This window comes from Symsagittifera roscoffensis, chromosome 8 (genome assembly GCF_963678635.1).
Source record: "Symsagittifera roscoffensis chromosome 8, txSymRosc1.1, whole genome shotgun sequence".
NCBI lineage: Eukaryota > Metazoa > Xenacoelomorpha > Acoela > Convolutidae > Symsagittifera > Symsagittifera roscoffensis.
This window is the reverse complement of record NC_087069.1, coordinates 9619348-9626205: the sequence shown is the minus strand read 5'-3', so window position 1 is coordinate 9626205 and position 6858 is coordinate 9619348.

Sequence of the window (6858 nt, the reverse complement as noted above, 5' to 3'; positions counted from 1 at the left end):
TTTGTTTTGTTCTTTGAAAAAAACGAGGAGTGAGTTGGAGAAAAAGTTGTCGATAAATTAAACAATGCTTTTGATAATAAGAACAGTTTTTTAAATCACATCTCGGTTCAAACTAGGTCAAATCTTAATCTTATTTAAGTTTTTGAGGGACGATTGAAAAATCATTCAGTGTTTCTTTCAAAAACCACAAAAGTTCATTTTAACATGATTCAAGGGATCATAGAATTTGGGTTTAATTCTACAAGTCAAACCTCATATACCAATGATAATATTTTTTTAGATCAGCAATAAAAAATTCATCCACAAAAAATAAATATGTTTGAAAATTTTTCTTGCACAAAAAAAAACTTAATTTTCGTACCATTTTTTTAGCGTTATGCTGAAAAATTGTATCATAAAACATTTCAAATTTTATAAACAACCTTAATAGAATGAATTTCTACTGCTAATCCTAATACATGGTAAAACGGATACAAAAACCTAATACATCAGAAATCGGGTACCAAAAGTTTTTTGAAAATTACTATCTGAAACTTGGTATAACAAATCCTAATACATAGAGAACCTATCTTAACACATTGAGAAACGCATCTTTTTTAATACATAATTGGGTGACACCCCACCCCCCAGCTCTCCACCAACGTATACTACTAAAAGGACTCTTTGTTGGGAAACTCAGCCGGACAAGTTCGATGTGTAGAAAATAATTTGATATATCAAGTTAATCTGTCAGAGGTCAGGCACTGGTGTTCCAATGGGTGTTGGCAATCATCGAGTCAAGGCCAAAAACTTTCATTGAGCAAGACCAAAAACCTTCATTGAGCAAGGCCAAAAACGTTCATTGAGCAAAACCAAAGGACTTCATTGAGCAAGGCCAAAAAACCTCATTAAGAAAGGCAAAAAACTTTCATTGAGCAAGGCCAAAAACCTTAATTGAGCAAGGCCAAAAACCATCATTGAGCAAGGCCAAAAACCTTCATTGATCAAGGCCAAAAACCATCATTGAGCAAGGCCAAAATCCTTCCTTGAGCAAGGCCAAAAACCTTCATTGAGCAAGGCCAAAAACCTTCATTGAGCAAGGCCAAAAACCATCTTTGAGCAAGGCCAAAAACCTTCATTGAGCAAGGCCAAAAACCTTCATTAAGCAAGGCCAAAAACCTTCATTGAGCAAGGCCAAAAACCTTCATTGAGCAAGGCCAAAAACCTTCCTTGAGCAAGGCTAAAAACCTTTTTTGAGCAAGGCCAAAAACCTTCATTGAGCAAGGTCAAAAACATTCATTGAGCAAGGCCAAAAACCTTCATTGAGCAATGCCAAAAACCTTTTTTGAGCGAGGCCAAAAACCTTCACTGAGCAAGGCCAAAAACCTTCATTGAGCAAGGCCAAAAACCTTCATTGAGCAAGGCCAAAAACCTTCATTGAGCAAGGCCAAAAACCTTCATTGAGCAAGGCCAAAAACCTTCATTGAGCAAGGCCAAAAACCTTCCTTCATTGAGCAAAGCCAAAAACCTTCATTGCGCAAGGCCAAAAACTTTCATTCAGCAAGGCCAAAAACCTTCATTGAGCAAGGCCAAAAACCTTCATTGAGCAAGGTCAAAAACCGTCATTGAGCAAGGCAAAATATCTTCATTGAGCAAGGCCAAAAACCTTCATTGAGCAAGGCCAAAAACCATCATTGAGCAAGGCCAAAAACCTTCATTGAGCAAGGCCAAAAACCTTCATTGAGCAAGGCCAAAAACCTTCATTGAGCAAGGCCAAAAACCTTCCTTCATTGAGCAAGGCCAAAAACCTTCCTTGCGCAAGGCCAAAAACTTTCATTCAGCAAGGCCAAAAACCTTCATTGAGCAAGGCCAAAAACCTTCATTGAGCAAAGCCAAAAACCTTCATTGAGCAAGGCCAAAAACCTTCATTGAGCAAGGCCAAAAACCTTCATTAAGGAAGGCCAAAAACCTTCATTAAGCAAGGCCAAAAACCTTCATTGAGCAAGGCCAAAAACCTTCATTGAGCAAGGCCAAAAACCTTCCTTCATTGAGCAAAGCCAAAAACCTTCATTGAGCAAGGCCAAAAACCTTCCTTCATTGAGCAAAGCCAAAAACCTTCATTGCGCAAGGCCAAAAACTTTCATTCAGCAAGGCCAAAAACCTTCATTGAGCAAGGCCAAAAACCTTCATTGAGCAAGGTCAAAAACCGTCATTGAGCAAGGCAAAAAACCTTCCTTCATTGAGCAAAGCCAAAAACCTTCATTGCGCAAGGCCAAAAACTTTCATTCAGCAAGGTCAAAAACCTTCATTGAGCAAGGCCAAAAACCTTCATTGAGCAAGGTCAAAAACCGTCATTGAGCAAGGCAAAATATCTTCATTGAGCAAGGCCAAAAACCTTCATTGAGCAAGGCCAAAAACCATCATTGAGCAAGGCCAAAAACCTTCATTGAGCAAGGCCAAAAACCTTCATTGAGCAAGGCCAAAAACCTTCATTGAGCAAGGCCAAAAACCTTCCTTCATTGAGCAAGGCCAAAAACCTTCCTTGCGCAAGGCCAAAAACTTTCATTCAGCAAGGCCAAAAACCTTCATTGAGCAAGGCCAAAAACCTTCATTGAGCAAAGCCAAAAACCTTCATTGAGCAAGGCCAAAAACCTTCATTGAGCAAGGCCAAAAACCTTCATTAAGGAAGGCCAAAAACCTTCATTAAGCAAGGCCAAAAACCTTCATTGAGCAAGGCCAAAAACTTTCATTGAGCAAGGCTAAAAACCTTCATTGAGCAAGGTCAAAAACCTTCTTTGAGCAAGGCCAAAAATTTTCATTGAGCAAGGCCAAAAACCTTCATTGAGCAAGGCCAAAAACCTTCATTGAGCAAGGCCAAAAACCTTCATTGAGCAAGGCCAAAAACCTTCATTGAGCAAGGCCAAAAACCTTCATTGAGCAAGGTCAAAAACATTCATTGAGCAAGGCCAAAAAAAACCTTCCTTGAGCAAGGCCAAAAACCTTCATTGAGCAAGGCCAAAAACCTTCATTGAGCAATGCCAAAAACCTTTTTTGAGCGAGGCCAAAAACCTTCACTGAGCAAGGCCAAAAACCTTCATTGAGCAAGGCCAAAATCCTTCATTGAGCAAGGCCAAAAACCTTCATTGAGCAAGGCCCAAAACCTTCCTTGAGCAAGGCCAAAAACCTTCATTGAGCAAGGCCAAAAACCTTCCTTCATTGAGCAAGGCCAAAAACCTTCATTGCGCAAGGCCAAAAACTTTCATTCAGCAAGGCCAAAAACCTTCATTGAGCAAGGCCAAAAACCTTCATTGAGCAAGGTCAAAAACCTTCATTGAGCAAGGCAAAATATCTTCATTCAGCAAGGCCAAAAACCTTCATTGAGCAAGGCCAAAAACCTTCATTGAGAAAGGCCAAAAACCTTCATTGAGCAAGGCCAAAAACCTTCATTGAGCAAGGCCAAAAACCTTCCTTCATTGAGCAAGGCCAAAAACCTTCATTGCGCAAGGCCAAAAACTTTCATTCAGCAAGGCCAAAAACCTTCATTGAGCAAGGCCAAAAACCTTCATTGAGCAAAGCCAAAAACCTTCATTGAGCAAGGCCAAAAACCTTCATTGAGCAAGGCCAAAAACCTTCATTAAGGAAGGCCAAAAACCTTCATTAAGCAAGGCCAAAAACCTTCATTGAGCAAGGCCAAAAACTTTCATTGAGCAAGGCTAAAAACCTTCATTGAGCAAGGTCAAAAACCTTCTTTGAGCAAGGCCAAAAATTTTCATTGAGCAAGGCCAAAAACCTTCATTGAGCAAGGCCAAAAACCTTCATTGAGCAAGGCCAAAAACCTTCATTGAGCAAGGCCAAAAACCTTCATTGAGCAAGGCCAAAAACCTTCATTGAGCAAGGCCAAAAACCTTCATTGAGCAAGGCCAAAAACCTTCATTGAGCAAGGCCAAAAACCTTCATTGAGCAAGGCCAAAAAACCTTAATTCAGCAAGGCCAAAAAACTTCATTAAGCAAGGCCAAAAACCTTCATTGAGCAAGGCCAAAAACCTTCATTGAGCAAGGTCAAAAACCTCCATTGAGCAAGGCCAAAAATCTTCATTGAGCAAGGCCAAAAACCCTCATTGAGCAAGGCCAAAAACCTTCATCGAGCAAGGTCAAAAACCTTCATTGAGCAAGGACAAAAACCTTATTTGAGCAAAGCCAAAAACTTTCATTGAGCAAGGCCAAAAATCTTCATTGAGCAAGGCCAAAAAACTTCATTGAGCAATGCCAAAAACCTTCATTAAGCAACGCCAAAGCCTTCATTGAGCAAGGCCAAAAACCTTAATTCAGCAAGGCCAAAAACCTTCATTGAGCAAGGCCAAAAACCTTCATTGAGCAAGGCCAAAAAACTTCATTGAGCAAGGCCAAAAAACTTCATTGAGCAAGACCAAAAATCTTCATTGAGCAAGGCCAAAAACCTTCATTGAGCAAGGCCAAAAACCTTCATTGAGCAAGGCCAAAAAACTTCATTGAGCAAGGCCAAAAACCATCATTGAGCAATGCCAAAAACCTTCATTGAGCAAGGCCAAAAACCTTCATTGAGCAAGGCCAAAAACCTTCATTGAGCAAGGCCAAAAACCTTCCTTCATTGAGCAAGGCCAAAAATCTTCATTGCGCAAGGCCAAAAACCTTCATTGAGCAAGGCCAAAAACCTTCATTGAGCAAGGCCAAAAACCTACATTGAGCAAGGCCAAAAACCTTCATTGAGCAAGGCCAAAAACCTTCATTGAGCAAGGCCAAAAACCTTCATTGATCAAGGCCAAAAACCTTCATTGAGCAAGGACAAAAACCTTCATTGTGCAAGGCCAAAAACCTTCATTGAGCAAGGCCAAAAACCTTCATTGAGCGAGGCCAAAAACCTTCATTGAGCAAGGCAACAAACCTTCATTGAGCAAGGCCAAAAACCTTCATTAAGCATGGCCAAAAACCTTCATTGAGCAAGGCCAAAAACTTTCATTGAGCAAAGCTAAAAACCTTCATTGAGCAAGGTCAAAAACCTTCTTTGAGCAAGGCCAAAATTTTTCATTGAGCAAGGCCAAAAACCTTCATTGAGCAAGGCCAAAAACCTTCATTGAGCAAGGCCAAAAACTTTCATTGAGCAAGGCCAAAAAGCTTCATTGAGCAAGGCCAAAAACCTTCATTGAGAAAGTTAAAAAACCTTCATTGAGCAAGGCCAAAAACCTTCCTTGAGCAAGGCCAAAAACCTTCATTGGGCAAGGCCAAAAACCATCATTGAGCAAGGCCAAAAACCTTCATTGAGCAAGGCCAAAAACCTTCATTGAGCAAGGCCAAAAACCTTCCTTAAGCAAGGCCAAAAACCTTCATTGAGCAAGGCCAAATTTTCATTGAGCAAGGTCAAAAATCTTCAATGAGCAAGGCCAAAAACCTTCATTGAGCAATGCCAAAAACTTTCATTGAGCAAGGCCAAAAACCTTCATTGAGCAAGGTCAAAAACCTTCATTGAGCAAGGTCAAAAATCTTCTTTGAGCAAGGCCAAAAATTTTCATTGAGCAAGGCCAAAAACGTTCATTGAGCAAGGTCAAAAACCTTCATTGAGCAAGGCCAAAAACCTTCATTAAGCAAGGCCAAAATCCTTCATTGTGCAAGGCCAAAAACTTTCATTGAGCAAAGCTAAATACCTTCATTGAGCAAGGTCAAAAACCTTCTTTGAGCAAGGCCAAATATTTTCCTTGAGCAAGGCCAAAAACCTTCATTGAGCAAGGCCAAAAACCTTCATTGAGCAAGGCCAAAAACCTTCATTGAGCAAGGCCAAAAAGCTTCATTGAACAAGGCCAAAAACCTTCACTGAGAAAGGCCAAAAACCTTCATTGAGCAAGGCCAAAAACCTTCATTGAGCAAGGCCAAAAACCTTCATTGGGCAAGGCCAAAAACCATCATTGAGCAAGGCCAAAAACCTTCATTGAGCAAGGCCAAAAACCTTCATTGAGCAAGGCCAAAAAGCTTCAGTGAGCAAGGCCAAAAACCTTCATTGAGAAAGGCCAAAAACCTTCATTGAGCAAGGCCAAAAACCTTCATTGAGCAAGGCCAAAAACCTTCATTGGGCAAGGCCAAAAACCATCATTGAGCAAGGCCAAAAACCTTCATTGAGCAAGGCCAAAAAATTTCATTGAGCAAGGCCAAAAACCTTCATTGAGCAAGGCCAAAAACCTTCCTTAAGCAAGGCCAAAAACTTTCATTGAGCAAGGCCAAAAACTTTCATTGAGCAAGGCCAAAAACCTTCATTGTGCAAGGCCAAAAACTTTCATTGAGCAAAGCTAAATACCTTCATTGAGCAAGGTCAAAAACCTTCTTTGAGCAAGGCCAAAAACCTTCATTGAGCAAGGCCAAAAACCTTCATTAAGCAAGGCCAAATACCTTCATTGTGCAAGGCCAAAAACTTTCATTGAGCAAAGCTAAAAACTTTCATTGAGCAAGGTCAAAAACCTTCTTTGAGCAAGGCCAAAAATTTTCATTGAGCAAGGCCAAAAACCTTCATTAAGCAAGGCCAAAAACCTTCATTGTGCAAGGCCAAAAACTTTCATTGAGCAAAGCTAAATACCTTCATTGAGCAAGGTCAAAAACCTTCTTTGAGCAAGGCCAAAAATTTTCATTGAGCAAGGCCAAAAACCTTCATTGAGCAAGTCCAAAAACCTTCATTGAGCAAGGCCAAAAACCTTCATTGAGCAAGGCCAAAAACCTTCATTGTGCAAGGCCAAAAACTTTCATTGAGCAAAGCTAAATACCTTCATTGAGCAAGGTCAAAAACCTTCTTTGAGCAAGGCCAAAAACTTTCCTTGAGCAAGGCCAAAAACCTTCATTGAGCAAGGTCAAAAACCTTCA